The following is a 20,180-nucleotide window of genomic DNA, read 5'->3' as shown; positions in this document are numbered from 1 at the left end:
CGATCGTGTCGGAATAAGATCCAATGATCCTTTTGCGTCTGTCACTACGACCCATAGTCGCGAGTTTGAAGCTCGTCACAGTCATCCCTTCCTAAATCCTACTCGGAATACCACAGACAAGGTTTAGACTTTCCGGATCTCAGGAATGCTGCCAAATATTTCTAGCCGATACCACGAAGGTTCTAATCTCAGATTCAGATGCTCCATTGTCAGAGGGGAAATGATGTGAATCATTGATTAGAAACCCAAGAGATACACACTCTAGCTTTCGCAGGTAGAACGGAAGTGGTTGTCAGGCACGTATTCATAAATTGAGAATGGCGATGAGTGTCACGGATCATCACATTCATCATGTTGAAGTGTGAGTGAAGATCTTAGAATAAGAATAAGCTTGAATTGAATAGAAGAACAATAGTATTTTGCATTAATACTCGAGGAACAGCAGAGCTCCACACCTTAATCTATGGTGTGTAGAAACTCCACCGTTGAAGATACATAATTGATGAAGGTCCAGGCATGGCCGAATGGCCAGCCTCCAAGTCTAAGGAAAAATGTTCCAAAGATGATCTAAGGATAATCCAAAGATGTCAAGATCTAAAGATGTCAGTACAATAGTAAAATGTCCTATTTATACTATACTAGTTACTAGGGTTTACAAAAATAAGTAAATGATACAGAAATCTACTTCCGGGCCCACTTAGTGTGTGCTTGGGCTGAGCATTGAAGCTTTCATGTGTAGAGACTTTTCTTGGAGTTAAACGCCAGTTTTTATGCCAGTTTGGGCGTTTAACTACAGTTTCTATCCTGTTTCTGGCGTTTAACGCCAGAATAGGGCAAGAAGTTGGTGTTTGAACGCTAGTTTGCGTCATCAAAACTCGAGTAAAGTATGGACTATTATATATTGCTGGAAAGCACAGGATGTCTACTTTCGAACTCAGTTGAGAGCGCGCCATTTGGATTTCTGAAGCTCCAAAAAATCCATTTCGGGTGTTGGGAGTTCATAATCCAACAGCATCTGCAGTCCTTTTTCAGCCTCTGAATCAGATTTTTTCTCAGGTCCCACAATTTCAGCTAAAAAATACCTGTAAACACAGAAAAACACACAAACTCATAGTAAAGTCCAGAAATGTGAATTTTGCTTAAAAACTAATAATTATTTACTAAAAACTAACTAAATTATACTAAAATCTACCTAAAAAACAATGCAAAAAACCGTATAAATTATCCACTCATCAATAATACATCTCAGAGTTTTAAGTGAAACTCAGATTCTAATTAGATGAGCAGTGCTAGTAGCTTTTTATCTCCTGAACAGTTTTGGCATCTCAATTTATCCTTTGAAGCTCAAAATGACTGGCATCCATAGGAACTCAGAATTCAGATAGTGTTATTGATTCTCTTAGTTTAATATGTTGATTCTTGAACACAACTACTTTATGAGTCTTGGCCGTGACCCCAAGCATCTTGTTTTCCAGTAATACTACAAGATACATAAATGCCACAGACACATAACTGGGTGAACCTTTCAGATTGTGACTCAGCTTTGCTAGAGTCCCTAGTTAGAGGTGCCCAGAGTTCTTAGGTACACTCTTTTGCTTTGGATCACGACTTTAACCACTCAGTCTCAAGCGTTTCACTTGGACCTTCATGACACAAGCACATGGTTAGGGACAACTTGATTTAGCTACTTAGGCCAGGATTTCATTCCTTTGGGCCCTTCTATCCATTAATGCTCAAAGCCTTGGATCCTTTTTACCCTTGCCTTTTGATTTTAAGGGCTATTGGCTTTTCCTGCTTGCTTTTTCTTTTTCTTTTTTTTTCTTTATTTTTTTGCCAAATTTTTTTTTGTATTTTTCACTGCTTTTTCTTGCTTCAAGAATCAATTTCATGATTTTTCAGATTATCAATAACATTTCTCTTTCTTTTCATCATTCTTTCAAGAGCCAACAAATTTAACATTCATTAACTTCACTATAAAAAATATGCACTATTCAAGCATTCATTCAGAGGAAAAAAAGTGTTGTCACCACATAAAAATAATTATAATTTTTCTTATTGAAAACTTGAAATAACTGCCTTCTTACTCTAGAGAAAATCTACTATTTTATTCGTGTTTAGTGATGATGAGAAGAACAAATTATAGCTTACATGGAGATAATAATAAAAATAAAAATAAAAATAAAGAACCTAATTTCTAATACTTATGTAATTCTTAAGATAGGTTTCTAATAATAAAAGTTATCACAGATTTAAGATTAGGACTCAACAACCTTTATTTTGGGAGATGGGTGCTCATTCAATCTGTGGGGTGTCTGGTCCCTCAAGGGAGAGCTTCTGGCGCTTCAGCTTCTGTAGCTCACGCCCTTGCTTTTCTTGTTTCTTAAGCAGCTTGAGAGCATGCTATTTTGATTTTGCTGTTCTTCCTTAACTTGATCCATAGCTTCTTGCAGCTTGGTGATAGATGCTTCTAGGCGGGCCCAGTAATCAATTTGAGGGATTTCTGGGAGGAACTCCTGCGCCCTCCTCTTGATGGAGTTGTCGTGTACTTGTTGTCCCTCCATTGACTTTTTGGTGATTGGATGCTCGACTGAGATAAACTCATCCACTCCTATCTTTACCCCAGCATCTTTACATAGCAGAGAGATTAAGCTTGGGTAAGCAAATTTGGCTTTAGTGGAGTTATTATTTGCAATTGTGTAAATCTCACAAGAAATCAGATGATGAATCTCCACTTTGTTTCCCAGCATAATGCAATGAATCATCACTGCTCTTTTGACAGTGACCTCAGAGCGGTTGCTAGTGGGCAGTATAGAATGCCCAATGAAGTCCAACCAGCCCCTAGCGACTGGTTTGAGATCTCCTCTCTTGAGTTGGTTTGGGACACCTTTTGAGTTGGTTATCCATTTAGTTTCAGGGAGGCATATGTCCTCTAGAACTTGGTCCAAGCACTTATCTACTCTCACCATTCTCCTATTAAAGGATTCTGGATCATCTTGTAGTTGAGGCAGCTTGAAGACCTCTCTTATTTTGTCAAGGTGGAAGTAAATAGTCTTCCCTCTTACCATAGTTCAAAAGGTATGGAAGGCAGTTCCCGTCATTCTCTACTTATCTGTTAACCACATATTTGAATAGAATTCCTGGACCATATTTCTTCCAACCTTTGTCTCAGGATTAGCTAGGATTTCCCGCCCTCTATTTCGAATTTGTTCTTGGATCTCCAGATATTCATCTTCTTTCAAATCGAACTTAACTTCCAGGATCACTGACCTCAAACCCATTATTTTGTGGTAATGGTCTGCATGTTCTGTGGTTAAGAACCTCTCTTGATTCCAAAGTGGTTTTGGATTATTCTCTTTCTTGCCTCTTAGAGTGGTTTATTTTCATTTAGGAGCCATGATCTTAGTGAGTTTTTGGTCAGTGATCATGGAAAAATACACCAAACTTAGAGGTTTGCTTGTCCTCAAGCAAAAGAAAGGAAAGGAGAGGAATAGAGGGGGAGATAGATTTGAATGGTGTAGGTATGGGATGGCCGAACATGTATTTAAAAGGGAGGGGGTGGGTTTCGAAAATTTTTGAAAAAGATATGATAGGAAGATATGATTTGTAAAAGATGAATCATGATATGAAAAAAAGATGAGATTTTAAAATTCAAAAGATATGGAAAAGATATAAAGAAGTTAAATCTGAATTTTTGTTGATGTGTCTAACAATTAAATTAAAAGAAGATATGATGAGTTGGAAAAGATTTGGAAAGAATTAGAAAAGATAAATGAGTTTTTGAAAAAGATTTGAAAGGGATTTTGAAAGAAAATTAAAAAGAATATAGAAGATTATTAAATTTTTGAAAATTGAATTTGAGAGATGAAAGTTTGTAACATGTTTATGCAGAAAATTATGAATCAAAATATGAAAATTAAAAAAAAATTGAAGTGAAAACAAAATCTCCTCCCCCTATCCTTTCTGGCGTTAAACGCCCATTTGTTGGCCATTTTGGGCGTTTAACGCCAAGCCAGGTACCCTGGCTGGTGTTAAATGCCAGAAATCTTTTGTCACTGGGCATTTTTCTAGACGCCCAGGATGCTGCAATTCTGGCGTTAAACGCCCAGAATGGTGCCCATTCTAGCGTTTAACGCCCAGAAAAGTATCTTTACTGGCGTTAAACGCCCAAAATGATACCCATTCTAGTGTTTAACACCCAAAATACCTCCTACTGGCATTTTCGAGCCAGTGAGCTCTTTTTCTCTACTTTGTGCTCTGAATCTTTCTGTAACTCTGTGAACTTCTGCACTTAGACAATCAACCTTAAAGATAATTTATATCAAACTCCTATAATTATTATTTAAATAACAAGAACCTTTGCTAATGACTGGGTTGCCTCTTAGCAAGCGCTTCTTTATTGTCTTTAGCTGGACTTTACTGAGCTTTAGTCTAGTCTCAAGTTTGAGCATTCTTGCTCAACATTGCTTTCAAGATAATGTTTGACTCTCTGTCCATTAACAATGAACTTTTTGTCAGAGTCAACATCCTGAAGCTCTACATATCCATATGGTGACACGCTTATGATCACATATGGTCCCTTCCACCGGGATCTTAATTTTTCGGGGAACAATCTGAGCCTAGAGTTAAACAGCATAACCTTCTGTCCTGGCTCAAAGACTCTGGATGACAATTTCTTGTCATGCCACCTTTTGGTTTTCTCTTTGTAAATTTTTGCACTTTCGAAAGCATAGAGTCTGAATTCTTCTAGCTCATTCAACTGGAGCAATCTTCTCTCTCCAGCTAACTTGGCATCAAGGTTTAGGAATCTAGTTGCCCAGTAGGCCTTTTGTTCTAGTTCCACTGGCAGGTGACAGGCTTTTCCATACACAAGCTAGTATGGAGAGGTCCCTATAGGAGTTTTGAATGCAGTTCTGTATGCCCATAGAGCATCATCCAGACTCCTTGCCCAATCCTTTCTATGGGTACTTACAGTCTGTTCCAGGATTCGTTTTAGTTCTCTATTTGAGACTTCAGCCTACCCATTTGTCTGTGGATGATATGGAGTTGCCATTTTGTGGTTAATTCTATATCAGATCAGAGCAGAGTTAAGCTGTTTATTACAGAAATGAGTTCCTCCATCACTGATTAGTATTCTGGGGACACCAAATCTGTTGAATATGTGCTTCTGGAGAAACTTCAGCACTGTCATAGTATCATTAGTGGGTGTGGCAATTGCCTCTACCCATTTAGATACATAATCTACTACCACTAGAATGTAAGTGTTTGAGTATGATGGTGGGAAAGGCCCCATGAAGTCAATACCCCATACATCAAATAACTCAATCTCTAAGATCCCTTGCTGAGGTATGAAATAACTGTGAGGCAAATTACCAGCTCTTTGGCAACTGTCACAGCTACGTACAAATTCTCGGGAGTTTCTATAGAGAATAGGCCAGTAGAAACCACATTGGAGAACTCTTATGGCTATCCATTCACTTCCAAAATGTCCTCCATATTGTGATCCATGGCAATGCCATAGGATCAACTATGCCTCTTCTCTGGGCACACACCTACGGATCATTATGTCTGCACATCTCTTAAAAAGATATGGTTCATCCCAAAAGTAGTACTTTGCATCAGTAACTAATTTTTTGTTTGCTACCTGCTGTATTCTTTGGGTATGAATCTTACCGGTTTATAGTTCGCAATGTCTGCAAACCATGGTACTTCTTGAATGGCAAAGAGTTGCTCATCCAGGAAGGTTTTAGAGATCTCAGTAGAGGGGTGGGACACCCCTTCTACTGGTTCTATTCGGGACAAGTGATCTGCTACTTGGTTCTCTATCCCTTTTCTGTCTCTTATTTCTATATCAAACTCTTGTAGAAGCAACAACCATCTTATGAGCCTGAATTTTGAATCCTGCTTTGTGAGTAGATATTTAAGAGCAGCATGGCCAGTATACACAATCACTTTTGATCCTACTAAATAGGATCTAAACTTGTCAATGGCATAAACCATTGCAAGTAGCTCTTTTTCTATGGTTGTGTAATTCTTCTGTCCGTCATTCAAAACACGGCTGGCATAGTAAATGACGTGCAGAAGCTTGTTATGCCGTTGTCCTAATACTGCACCAATAGCATGGTCACTGGCATCACACATTAATTTGAATGGTAATGTCCAGTCTGGTGCAGAAATGACTAGTGCTGTGACCAACTTAGCTTTTAGAGTCTCAAACGCCTACAGACACTCTGTGTCAAAGACAAAGGGTGTATCAGCAGCTAGTAGATTGCTTAGAGGTTTTGCAATTTTTGAAAAATCCTTTATAAACCTTCTATAGAATCCTGCATGCCCCAGAAAGCTTCTGATTGCCTTAACATTGGCAGGTGGTGGTAATTTCTCAATTACCTCTACCTTAGCTTGATCCACCTCTATTCCCTTGTTCAAAATTTTATGCCTAAGGACAATTCCTTCAGTCACCATAAAGTGACATTTTTCCCAGTTTAAAACCAGGTTAGTCTCTTGGCACCTTTTCAGAACAAGTGCTAGATGATCAAGACAGGAGCTGAATGAGTCTCCAAATACTGAGAAGTCGTTCATGAAGACTTCCAGAAATTTTTCCACCCTATTAGAGAAAATAGAGAGCATGCATCTCTGAAAGGTTGCAGGTGCATTGCACAGACCAAATGGCATCCTTCTGTAGGCAAATACTCTAAATGGACATGTGAATGCTGTTTTCTGTTGATCCTGAGGATCTACTGCAATTTGGTTATAGCCTGAATAGCCATCCAAAAAGTAGTAATAGTCATGACCTGCTAGTCTTTCTAGCATTTGGTCTATGAATGGTAAAGGAAAATGATCCTTTCTGGTGGCTATATTGAGCCTTCTGTAGTCAATACACATGCACCACCCTGTGACTGTTCTTTTAGGAACCAGTTCATTCTTTTCATTGTAAACCACTGTCATGCCTCCCTTCTTGGGGACAACTTGAACAGGGCTCACGTAGGGGCTATCAGAAATAGGATAAATGATCCCAGCCTCTAGTAATTTAGTGACCTCTTTCTGCACCACCTCCTTCATGGCTGGATTCAGCCGCCTCTGTGGTTGAACCACTGGCTTGGCATCATCCTCCAATAGGATCTTGTGCATGCATCTGGCTAGACTAATGCCCTTAAGATCACTTATGGACCACCCACAAGCTGTCTTGTGTGTCCTTAGCACCTGATTCAGTGCTTTATCTTCCTGTGGATCTAAAGCAGAGCTTATGATCACTAGAAAAGTGTCATCTTCTCCCAGAAATGCATATTTTAAGGATGGTGGTAGTGGTTTGAGCTTGGGTTTAGGAGGCTTCTCTTCCTTATGAGGAGTTATTAGAGGTTCTTCTATTTTCTCTGATTCCTCCAGATTGAGCTAAACATCATTAAAGATGTTCTCTAGCTCTTTTTCGAGACTCTCAGTCATATTGACTTCTTCCACCAGGGAGTCAATAATATCAACTCTCATACAATCTTTTGATGTGTCTGGATGCTGCATAGCTTTGACAGCATTCACCTTAAACTCATCCTCATTGACTCTCAGGGTCACTTCCCCTTTTTCAACGTCAATGAGAGTTCGTCCAATTGCTAGGAAAGGTCTTCCTAGAATGAGAGTTGCACTCTTGTGCTCCTCCATTTCCAATACTACAAAGTCAGTGGGAAAGGCGAATGGCCCAACCTTGACAATCATGTCCTCAATCACGCCCGATGGCATTTTAATAGTGCCATCAGCAAGTTGGAGACATATCCGGGTTGGTTTGACTTCTTCAGTCAAACCAAGCTTTCTGATAGTGGATGCAAGTATCAGGTTGATACTTGTTCCTAGATCACATAGAGCTATCTTGATACAAGTACCCTCTAATGTGCATGGTATCATAAAGCTTCCTGGGTCTTTAAGCTTCTCTGGTAAGCTTTTCAGAATGACTGCATTGCATTCTTCAGTGAGGAGAACTTTTTCAGTTTCTCTCCAATTCTTCTTATGACTTAAGATCTCTTTCATGAACTTAGCATAAGAGGGTATTTGCTCAAGTGCCTCTGCAAACAGAATCTTTATTTCAAGAGTCCTGAGATAGTCTGCAAAGCAGGCAAATTGTTTATCCTGTTCTGCTTGGCGGAGTTTTTGAGGATAAGGCATCATGGCTTTGTATTCTTTAACCTTAGTTGCTGTAGGTTTATTTCTTACAGAGGTGGTTGGAGAAGCCTTCTTAGAGGGGTTACTATCAGCACTTGCAGGTGTCTGATCCCTTATTGGCGTTTGAAAGCCAGGATTGGGGGCTGGATGGGCATTTAACGCCAATTTTCCACCCTTTTCTTGCGTTTGAACGCCAGAACTGGTCATGGATTAGGCGTTCAACGCCATTTTTTCACCATTTTCTAGCGTTTGAACGCCAGGAATGGGCATCCACTGGACGTTTAACACCAATTTTTCACCCTTTTCTGGCGTTTGAATGCCAGAATTATTCCTCTCGGGGCTCTTACTGTCATCAGAGGGATTTTGGGAAGTGGTTTGCTCATCCTCTGTTGGTTGTTCATTCCTTGACTTTTTGTTGTCTTGAATTGAGACATTTAATGTCTACCTACTCCTGAATTGAACAGCTTGGCATTCTTCTGTTATTTGTCTGGATAACTGCTATTTTGTTTGATTCAATTATTTCTCCAAACTTTGGTTAACATCCTTGGTTTCTTGTAGCATTGCCTTAAATTCCGCTAGCTGTTCTGTTAGATAACATAATTGCTGATTGAATTCAGCAACTTGTTCTGGAGGACTAAGTTCAGTGGATACTACCTTAGCTTTTTCTTTAATGGAGGACTCACTACTTAAGTACAGATGCTGATTTCTAGCAACTGTATCTATGAGCTCTTGAGTTTCTTCAATTATTTTTCTCATTTGTATAGATCCACCAGCTGGGTGGTCTAGAGATATCTGGGCTTTTTCTGTAAGCCCATAGTAGAAGATGTCTAACTGCACCCACTCTGAAAACATTTCAGAGGGGCATTTCCTTAGCATCTCTCTGTACCTCACCCAGGCATCATAAAGAGATTCATGATCCTCTTGGTTAAAGCCTTGGATGTCCAGCCTTAGTTGTGTCATCCTTTTTGGATGGAAATATTTATTCAGAAATTTATCTGATAACTGTTTCCATGTTCTTATGCTGGCTTTGGGTTGGTTATTTAACCACCTCTTAGCTTGGTCTTTCACAGCAAATGGAAAGAGCAATAATCTGTAGACATCCTGATCCATTTCCTTATCATGTAATGTGCCAGCAATTTGTAAGAAGTGTGCCAGAAACTCAGTAGGCTCTTCCTGTGGAAGATCGAAATACTGGCAGTTTTGCTGCACCATGATAATGAGCTTAGAATTTAGCTCAAAAGTGTTAGCTCTTATGGGAGGTATACAGATACTACTCCCATATGAAAAAGTAGTGGGGTTAGCATATGACCCCAGAGTCCTTCTGGACTGTTCTTTCCACTTAGGTCCATGATGGAGAAAGGGAGATGATGTGGATTGTAAAAAAAACTGAAATAAAAGGAAATTGAAAACTAAAATGATTAATTAATTAAAAAGATTTTGAAAAATTTTATAGAATATTTTCGAAAAATAGAGAGAGAGAGAGAGAGTAGTTAGGAAATTGTGAAAAGGATATGATTTTAAAAAAAATTTGACCAAGTCAACCCAAGGGATTCAAAATTTTATGAGGAATTAAAGGAAAAGATTTTTTTATTTTTGAATTTAAAGTGGAGAGAGAAGAACATCAAAGTGACACCAAACTTGAAATTTTTAGATTAAAACAATGGGAACAAACAAGAAAACTTTGAATGTCAAGATGAACACCAAGAACACTTTGAAGATCAAGATGAACAACAAGAACAAATTTTGAAAATTTTTAAGAAAATAAGAACACAAAGGACACCAAACTTAAAAATTTTTTTACTTGGAACACTAAAAATTCGAAAATGTATAAGATAGTAAGCAACAAAAGACACCAAACTTAGAATTTTTAGAAAACCAAACACAATTTTTTTTTTGAAAATTAAAAGAAAATAAGAACACAAAGAGGACACCAAACTTAAAACATGAAACTAAACTCAAACAAAAGACTCAAATTTAGTGACTATAAACCAACAAAAATAAATTATTCCTAATCTAAGCAACAAGATGAACCGTCAGTTGTCCAAACTCAAACAATCCATGGCAATGGCGCCAAAAACTTGGTACACAAAATCATGATACACAACTTCGTGCAGTTGACCAGCAAGTGCACTGGGTCGTCTAAGTAATACCTTACGTGAGTAAGGGTCGATCTCACGGAGATTGCCAGCTTGAAGCAAGCTATGGTTGTCTTGTAACTCTTAGTCAAGAGATTAATGATAAAAAATGATTTTTGTTTATGAAGAATGAATAACATGAAATAAAAAGTACTTGTGATTCAATAATGAAGAACAACTTGAGGTTTTGGAGATGCTCTATCTTCTTCACGCACGCAAGGTTCCTTCCATGGCAAGCTGTATGTTGGTGGATCACCGTTGTCAATGGCTACCATCCGTCCTCTCAGTGAAAATGGTCCAACTACGGGTTACATAGGGCTAATCATCTGTCGGTTCTCACTCGTACTGGAATAGGATACATTGATCCTTTTGCACATTGTCACCGCGCCCAACATTTGTGAGTTTGAAGCTCGTCACAGTCACCCCTTCCTAAATCCTACTCGGAATACCACAGACAAGGTTTAGACTTTTCGGATCTCAAGAGTGCTGCCAATTGGTTCTAGCTTATACCACGAAGACTCTGGTTTCACAGATTTGAATGCTCTATTGTTAGGAGAGGCAATCAAACTCATGAACCAGGAACCCAAGAGATACACACTCAATCTAAGGTAGAACGAAAGTGGTTGTCAGGCACGCGTTCATAAGTTGAGAATTGTGATGAGTGTCACGGATCATCACATTCATCACGTTGAAGTGCGAATGAATATCTTAGAATAAAAACAAGCGTGATTGAATAGAAAACAGAAATAATTGCATTAATCCATCGAGACACAGCAGAGCTCCTCACCCCCAACCATGGGGTTTAGAGACTCATGGCATAGAAGATACAAATTCAGATGTTGATGATTGGATTTTTGACGGTTTAGAATTTCACAAATGAAGTCTCGTTGTAAAGTATAGTTTCTAAACCAACAATAATCCTTTCATGCAAAAATTTATTTGTCACTAGTACAAACCCTTAAATTTATAAACCGAAGTATTGAACCTTGGGTCGTTCTCCCTAGGAATTGCAATAAAGTGTCTTGTTATTGGTTATGAGGTATGTTTGGGGTTTTTGGGATTTTAGACAAGAAATACAAATGGCAAAGAAAATAAACTAACAACTAACAAAGCTCTTGGCAAGATAAGAGAACTATAAATCCTATCCTAGTTATCCTCCTCAATTATGACCACAAACTGTTCATTGCTCCCACTTAGTTAACCTCTAACCATGGAGGAAAGTCAAGTGGATGAATCAATTTGATTCTTCAAGTCCTAATCAACTCCTAAAGGAGAGACTAGCATTAGAGGCATTCAAATCAATTAGCAACTTCTAATTATCAATCAACAAAGGAATTAGATAACTCAAGAGTCACTAGTTACTCAACCAAAGCCAAGAGGAACAAAATCTATACTAAAATCCAACCAAGCATTTCATCAAACACTTGGAAGGTACAAAAGAAAAGTAAAGCAAATTGACAACAAGAATAGAATCTAACAACAATTATTGCAATGAATTAACAACAACAATCAAAAGAAACACAATTATTATGAATTATCTCAAATTGAATTGAAAGAAAAGAGAAGGAACAAGAGTAGATCTACAACAAAGTATAAAAAAAAAGTAGGAGAAATTACAATAAAAGAATAGAAGAATGATGATTGCAACAGCAAGGAATTGAAGAGTAAACATAGATGGAAGTAAAGATTAAAATCTAGATCTAAGAAACTCTAACCTAATCCTAATCCTAATTCTAGAGAGAAGAGAGAGCTTCTCTCTCTAAAAACTAACTCTGACTACTTCTAAAAACTAAACTATGACTAATGATCAAAAGTATGTAAAGTATGTCAATTCCCTTTTAATCCTTGGCTTAAATAGTATTAGAAATGAGTTGGATTGGGCCCACAAGGCTTTAGAATCCGTGTGCGTGCGCGCCAATATGCGTGATGCAGCTATCACAAATCTCATATCATTTCGAAGCCCCAGATGTTAGCTTTACAACGCAACTAGAATCGCATCATTTGGACCTCTGTAGCTGAAGTTATGGTCAATTGAGTGCGAAGAGGTCGGCTTGACAGCTTTTGAGATTCCTTCATTTCTTCATGAGTTCTCCATTTCTACATGCATTTCCTTCATTCCCTTGATCCAATCCTTGCCTTCTAAATCTGAAATCACTTAACAAACATATCAAGGCATCTAATGGAATCAAGGTAAATCAAATTGAACTATTTTAAGACCTAAAAAGCATGTTTTCACTCTTGAGCACAAATAAGGGAGAAGTTATAAAACCATGCTATTTCATTGAATAAATGTGGGTAAAAGGTGATAAAATCTCCAAAAATCAATACAAGATAAACCCTACTAATGGAGTTTATCAGATGTAAAATGTCATGAGGTACAAAATGAATCTCTAAAAGTAGTTTTTATACTAAACTAGTAACCTAGGTTTACAAAAAATGGGTAAACTAAGATAGATAGAGCAAAAATCCACTTTCGGGGCCCACTTGGTGTGTGTTTGGGCTGAGCATTGAAGCTTTCACGTGTAGAGGTTATTCATGGTGTTAAACGCCAGCTTTGGTGCCAGTTTGGGCGTTTAACTCCAACTTTTATGCCAGTTCTGACGTTTAACGCCAGAAAAGGGTAAAAAGTTAGCTTTAAAACGCCAGTTTGTGCTATCAAATCTCGGGAAAAGTATGAACTATTATACATTGCTGGAAATCCCAAGATGTCTACTTTCCAACGCAATTGAGAGTGCGCCAATTGGGCTTCTGTAACTCCAGAAAATTCATTTCGTGTGTAGGAGGGTCAGAATCCAACAGCATCTGTAGTCATTTTTCAGCCTCTGAATTAGATTTTTGCTCAGGTCCCTCAATTTCAGCCAGAAAATACCTGAAATCAAAGAAAAACAAACAAACTCATAGTAAAGTCCAGAAATATGATTTTTGCATATAAACTAATAAAAATATACTAAAAAGCAACTAAATCATACTAAAAACTACATGAAAATACCACCAAAAAGCGTATAAAATATCTGCTCATCAATGACTGCCATAGTTAAACGAGGCATACAGTTGAAAATGTCTTGATAAATTTTGTTTTAGGTAGTTATGATATGTAATGTATGCTCAACTATTGTATTCTTGTTATTATTAATTCGTTCGACATGCTTGTAGTCCTTAATTATTCTTGAGGTGTTGAGTTATCAAATATTATTCTTGTAGTCCCTTATGCTAATAATTCTTTTGATCATGTGACTTGTAGATAAATGAACGATTTCATATAGACTCAATATAGTATATGCTAATGATGCTCGCTTTGATTATTCTGTTAAGGTATATGTTTAAGAATTTCGGTTTTGAAATTTTACATGTTGAGTTGAACTATTTTTGAAAAACTAATTATCCAAATATTTTTCTGTGTGACTTGGCTGAAGTCATATGTCAAATAAACATCATTTTTATTTTGTTAGGAGAAAATAAACTAATTATCCAAATATTTAATTGTATGAATGGATCACTTTTGCTTTTGAATTTGTTATGGGTAGTGAGAGGCAGCTTACAGATTAGGTAGCATGCTCCACTTTCTCCTCATAACGAATACCAAGTTTTCCCACTTCATTTTCTTTATACACAAATAAAACATGTCACGCACATATATCTTCTCATTTACATATCATTATCATATACCAAGATATTTATGTAACCGAAAGCGCGACTTCACTACTTCAATTCATGTTACCAAGACCAAATCCTAGCTTAGAACATATCCTTGAACATAAACTTACCTTTAAGCCTCATAGCATATAGATCTGTTAATCTTCCCTTACCAAAACCCACCACTAGTCACGTTTATTTAACCGGTTAATTTAATGATGTCAAAATTAAATGTGATCATTGCTTTCTTGAGTCATTACGGTTGGAACTCAATTCTACAGAGTGTTGTCCATGGTGTTCCCATGATTGTATGGCCATTGTTTGCTGAGCAGAGAATGAATGCAGTGTTGCTCAAAGATGTTGTTCCAAGGGTTACCTGAAACTGAAGGTCGATCTCAGATGAGATCTGCTGTTGTGGCCAGAGCTATCGCGTCCGACTTGTTGAACTGGGCGGTGCTGCTGATCCTTGTTCACCGGAGGGTGGTGGTACCTGCAAGAGACTTGATGAGCGGATAATTTATACGCTTTTTGGCATTATTTTTAGGTAGTTTTTAGTATGATCTAGTTACTTTTAGGGATGTTTTCCTTAGTTTTTATGCTAAATTCATATTTCCGAACTTTACTATGAGTTTGTGTGTTTTTCTGTGATTTCAGGTATTTTTTGGCTGAAATTGAGGAACCTGAGCAAAATTCTTATAGGAGGCTGACAAAGGACTGCTGATGCTGTTGGAATCTGACCTCCCTGCACTCAAAATAGATTTTCTGGAGCTACAGAACTCCAAATGGCTCGCTCTCAATGGCATTGGAAAGTAGACATCTAGATCTTTCCAGAAATATATAATAGTCCATACTGTATTCGTAATTAGATGACATAAACTAGCGCTCAACGCCAGTTCCATGCTGCATTCTGGAGTCAAACGCCAGAAACACGTCACGAACTAGAGTTGAACGCCCAAAACATGTTACAACTTGGCGTTCAACTCCAAGAGAAGCCTCAGATCATGGATAGATCAAGCTCAGCCCAAGCACACACCAAGTGGGCCCCAGAAGTGAATTTATGCATCAATTACTTACTTCTGTAAACCCTAGTAGCTAGTTTAGTATAAATAGAACTTTTTACTAGTTTATTAGATGTCTTGGACTATCTAGTTCTTTTGACCATTCGGTCTTTCATGGAGGCTGGCCATTCGGCCATGTCTGGACCTTCATCACTTATGTATTTTCAACGGTGTAATTTCTACACACCATAGATTAAGGGTGTGGAGCTCTACTGTACCTCGAGTTTTAATGCAATTACTACTATTTTCTATTCAATTCGACTTATTCTTATTCTAAGATATTCGTTGCACTTCAACATGATGAATGTGATGATCCATGACACTCATCATCATTCTCACCTATGAATGCGTGACTGAAAACCACTTCCGTTCTACCTTAGACCGGGCGCATATCTCTTAGATTCCTTAATCAGAATCATCGTGGTATAAGCTAGAATTGATGGCGGCATTCATGGGAATCCGGAAAGTCTAACCTTGTCTGTGGTATTCCGAGTAGGATTCTGGAATTGAATGACTGTGACGAGCTTCAAACTCGCGATTGCTGGACGTGATGACAAACGCAAAAGAATCAAGGGATTCTATTCCAACATGATCGAGAACCGACAGATGATTAGCCGTGCTGTGACAGAGCATTTGGACCATTTTCACTGAGAGGATGTGATGTAGCGATTGACAACGGTGATGCCCTACATACAGCTTGCCATAGAAAGGAGTGAAAAAGATTGGATAAAAGCAGTAGGAAAGCAGAGATTCGGAAGGAACACAGCACCTCCACACACTTATCTGAAATTTCCATCATTGAATTACATGAGTAACTCTATCTTTATTTTCTGTTTAAATTTATTATTATTATTCGAAAATCCAATATTCTCTTAATATAGTTGAATCCGCCTGACTGGGATTTACAAGATGACCATAGCTTGCTTCATACCAACAATCTCTGAGGGATCGATCCTTACTCACGTAAGGTATTACTTGGACGACCCGGTACACTTGCTGGTTAGTTGTGCGGAGTTGTGACAAAGTGTGATTTATGTTTGAGAGCACCAACTCTTTGGAGCCATTGTTGATGATCACAATTTCGTCCACCAAGTTTTTCGCACCATTGCCGGGGATTGTTCGAGTTTGGACAACTAACGGTTCATCCTGTTGCTCAGATTAGGTAATTTTCTTTTCAAAAAAAAAGTTTTCAAAAAATTTTTCAAAATTTTTCTTTGTTTTCATTTTTCCCAAAAATTATTTTCGAAAAAAAATAATAAAATAAAATACACAAAAAAAAATCATAAAATCATAAAAATAAAAAATATTTTGTGTTTCTTGTTTGAGTTTTGAGTCAATTTTTAAGTTTGGTGTCAATTGCATGCTTTAAAAATCTCTTGCATTTTTCAAAAATTCATGCATTCATAGTGTTCTTCATGATCTTCAAGTTGTTCTTGGTAAGTCTTCTTGTTTGATCTTGATGTTTTCTTGTTTTGTATCTTTTGTTGTTTTTCATATGCATTTTTTGTTTGATAGAGTCCAAGCATTAAAGAATTCTAAGTTTGGTGTCTTGCATGTTTTCTTTGCATCAAAAATTTTTCAAAAAATATGTTCTTGATGTTCATCATGATCTTCAAAGTGTTCTTGGTGTTCATCTTGGCATTCATAATGTTCTTGCATGCATCTTGTGTTTTGATCCAAAATTTTTATGTTTTGGGTCATATTTGTGTTTTTCTCTCTCATCATTAAAAATTCAAAAAAAATATCTTTTCCTTAATTTTTTCATAATTTTTGAAAATTTGAGTTGACTTAGTCAAAAAATTTTAAAATTAGTTGTTTCTTACAAGTCAAGTCAAATTTTCAATTTTAAAAATCTTATCTTTTCAAAACTTTTTCAAAAATCAAATCTTTTTCATTTTTCTTATTAATTTTTGAAATTTTCTTTTTAAAAATGTTTTTCAAAAATGTTTTTCTTAATTTTATCTTTATTTTCGAAAATTATGCTAACAATTAATGTGATTGGTTCAAAAATTTGAAGTTGTTAATTTCTTGTTAAGAAAGGTTCAATCTTTAAATTCTAGAATCTTATCTTTTAGTTTCTTGTTAGTTAAGTAATTAATTTTAACTTTAAAAATTAAATCTATCTTATCCTATCTTTTATATCATATCTTTTTCAAAATTTTATCTTTTTCAAAAATTTGATTTTAAAATATCTTATCTAACTTCTTATCTTCTTATCTTTTCAAATTTGATTTTAATATCTCTTTCAACTAATTATTTGAATTTTTGTTTGTTTCTTATCTTTTTCAAAAACCACCTAACTACTCTCCCCTCTCTAATTTTCGAAAATACCTCCCTCTTTTTCAAACAAATTCTTTTTAATTAACTAATTGTTTTAAATTTTAATTTTAATTCTATCTCGTCTTTAATTTTCGAAAATCATTAACTCCTTTTCAAAATTAATTTTCGAATTCTCTCTCATCTTCTTCTATTTATTTATTCATTTACTAACACTTCTCTTCACCTCTCTTCATCTCCAATCACTGCCTCTATCCTTACCCTTGTGTTTGGATTCTCCTTTCTTTATTCTTTTCTTCTTCTACTAATAATAAGGATCCTCTTTACTGTGACATAGAGGATTCCTCTTCTTTTTCTGTTCTCTTCTCTTTCATATGAGTAGGAACAAGGAAAAAGGCACTCTTGTTGAAGCTAATCCTGAACCTGAAAGGACTCTGAAGAGAAAACTAAGAGAAGCTAAATTACAACAATCCAGAGGCAACTTTTCTGAAATTTTCGAACAAGAGAAGGAGATGGCAGCCGAACCCAACAACAATAATGCAAGGAGGATGCTTGGTGATTTTACTAAACCCACGTCCAAGTTTGATGGAAGAAGCATCTCAATTCCTGCCATTGGAGCAAAAAATTTTGAGCTGAAACCTCAATTAGTTGCTCTAATGCAATAGAACTGCAAGTTTCACGGACTTCCATCTGAAGATCCTTACCAGTTTTTAACTGAGTTCTTGCAGATTTGTGAGACTATTAAGACAAATGGAGTAGATCCTGAAGTCTACAGGCTCGTGCTTTTCCCTTTTGCTGTAAGAGACAGAGCTAGAACATGGTTGGACTCACAACCTAAAGATAGCCTGGACTCCTGGGATAAGCTAGTCACGGCCTTCTTGGATAAATTCTTTCCTCCTCAAAAGCTGAGCAAGCTTAGAGTGGATGTTCAGACCTTCAAGCAAGAAGATAGTGAATCCCTCTATGAAGCTTGGGAAAGATACAAGCAGATGACCAAAAAGTGTCATTCTAACATGTTTTCAGAGTGGACCATATTAGATATATTCTATTATGGTCTATCTGAGTTTTCCAAGATGTCATTGGACCACTCTGCAGGTGGATCCATTCACCTAAAGAAAATGCCTGCAGAAGCTCAGGAACTTATTGACATGGTTGCAAATAACCAATTCATGTACACTTCTGAGAGGAATTTCGTGAATAATGGGACGCCTCAGAGGAAGGGAGTTCTTGAAATTGATGCTCTGAATGCCATATTGGCTCAGAACAAAGTGTTAACTCAGCAAGTCAACATGATTTCTCAAAATCCGAATGGATGGCAAAATGCATCCAACAGTACTAAAGAGGCATCTTTTGAAGAAGAAGCTTATGATCCTGAGAACCCTGCAATAGTAGAGGTAAATTACATGGGTGAACCTTATGGAAACACCTATAATTCATCATGGAGAAATCATCCAAATTTCTCATGGAAGGATCAACAAAAGCCTCAACAAGGCTTTAATAATGGTGGAAGAAATAGGCTCAGCAATATCAAGCCTTATCCATCATTTTCTCAGCAACAGACAGAGAATTATGAACAGAATACCTCTAACTAAGCAAATTTAGTCTCTGATCTGTCTAAGGCCACTTTAAGTTTCATGAATGAAACAAGATCCTCCATCAGAAATCTGGAGGCACAAGTAGGCCAGCTGAGTAAGAAAATAACTGAAACTCCTCCTAGTACTCTCCCAAGCAATATAGAAGAGAATCCAAAAAGAGAGTGCAAGGCCATTGATGTAATCAATATGGCCGAATGCAAGGAGGAGGGAGAGGACGCGAATCCCAATGAGGAAGATCTCATGGGACGTCTCTCAAGCAGGAAGGAGTTCCCTATTGAGGATCCAAAGGAATCTGAGGCTCATATAGAGATCATAGAGACTCCATTAAATCTCCTTCTACCATTCATGAGCTCTGAAGATTATTCTTCCTCTCAAGAGGATGAAGATGTAATTGGAGAGCAAGTTGCTCAATATCTAGGAGCCATCATGAAGCTGAATGCCAAGTTATTTGGTAATGAGACTTGGGAAGGTAAACCTCGCTTGCTCATTAGTGAACTTGATACATGGATTCAGCAAACTTTACCTCAAAAGAATCAAGATCCTGGGAAATTCTTAATACCCTGTACCATAGGCACCATGACCTTTGAAAAAGCTCTGTGTGACCTAGGGTCAGGCATAAATCTTATGCCACTCTCTGTACTGGAGAAGCTGGGGATCATTGAGGTACAGCCTGCCTTATTCTCATTACAATTGGCAGACAAGTCAGTAAGACAAGCTTATGGATTAGTAGAGGACATGTTGGTAAAGGTTAAAGGCCTTTACATTCCTGCTGATTTCATAATCTTAGACACTAGGAAGGAGGACGATGAATGCATCATCCTTGGAAGACCTTTCCTAGCCACATCAGAAGCTGTGATAGATGTTAACAGAGGAGAATTAGTCCTTCAATTGAATGGGGACTACCTTGTGTTTAAGGCACACGGCTATCCTTCTGTAACAAGGGAGAGTAAGCATGCAGAGCTTCTCTCAGTACAGAGTCAAACAGAGCCCCCACAATCAAACTCTAAGTTTGGTGTTGGGAGGCCACAACCAAACTCTAAGTTTGGTGTTGAATCCCCACAACCAAACTCTAAGTTTGGTGTTGGGACTATACAACATTGACCTGATCACCTACGAGGCTCCATGAGAGCCCACTGTCACGCTATTGACATTAAAGAAGTGCTTATTGGGAGGCAACTGATGAGCGGATAATTTATACGCTTTTTGGCATTGTTTTTAGGTAGTTTTTAGTAAGTTCAAGCTACTTTTAGGGATGTTTTCCTTAGTTTTTATGTTAAATTCACATTTCTGGACTTTACTATGAGTTTGTGTGTTTTTCTGTGATTTCAGGTAATTTCTGG

Source organism: Arachis stenosperma, chromosome 3 (genome assembly GCF_014773155.1).
Source record: "Arachis stenosperma cultivar V10309 chromosome 3, arast.V10309.gnm1.PFL2, whole genome shotgun sequence".
NCBI lineage: Eukaryota > Viridiplantae > Streptophyta > Magnoliopsida > Fabales > Fabaceae > Arachis > Arachis stenosperma.
The sequence above is the reverse complement of the archived record's forward strand: the minus strand, read 5'-3'. Positions refer to the sequence as shown.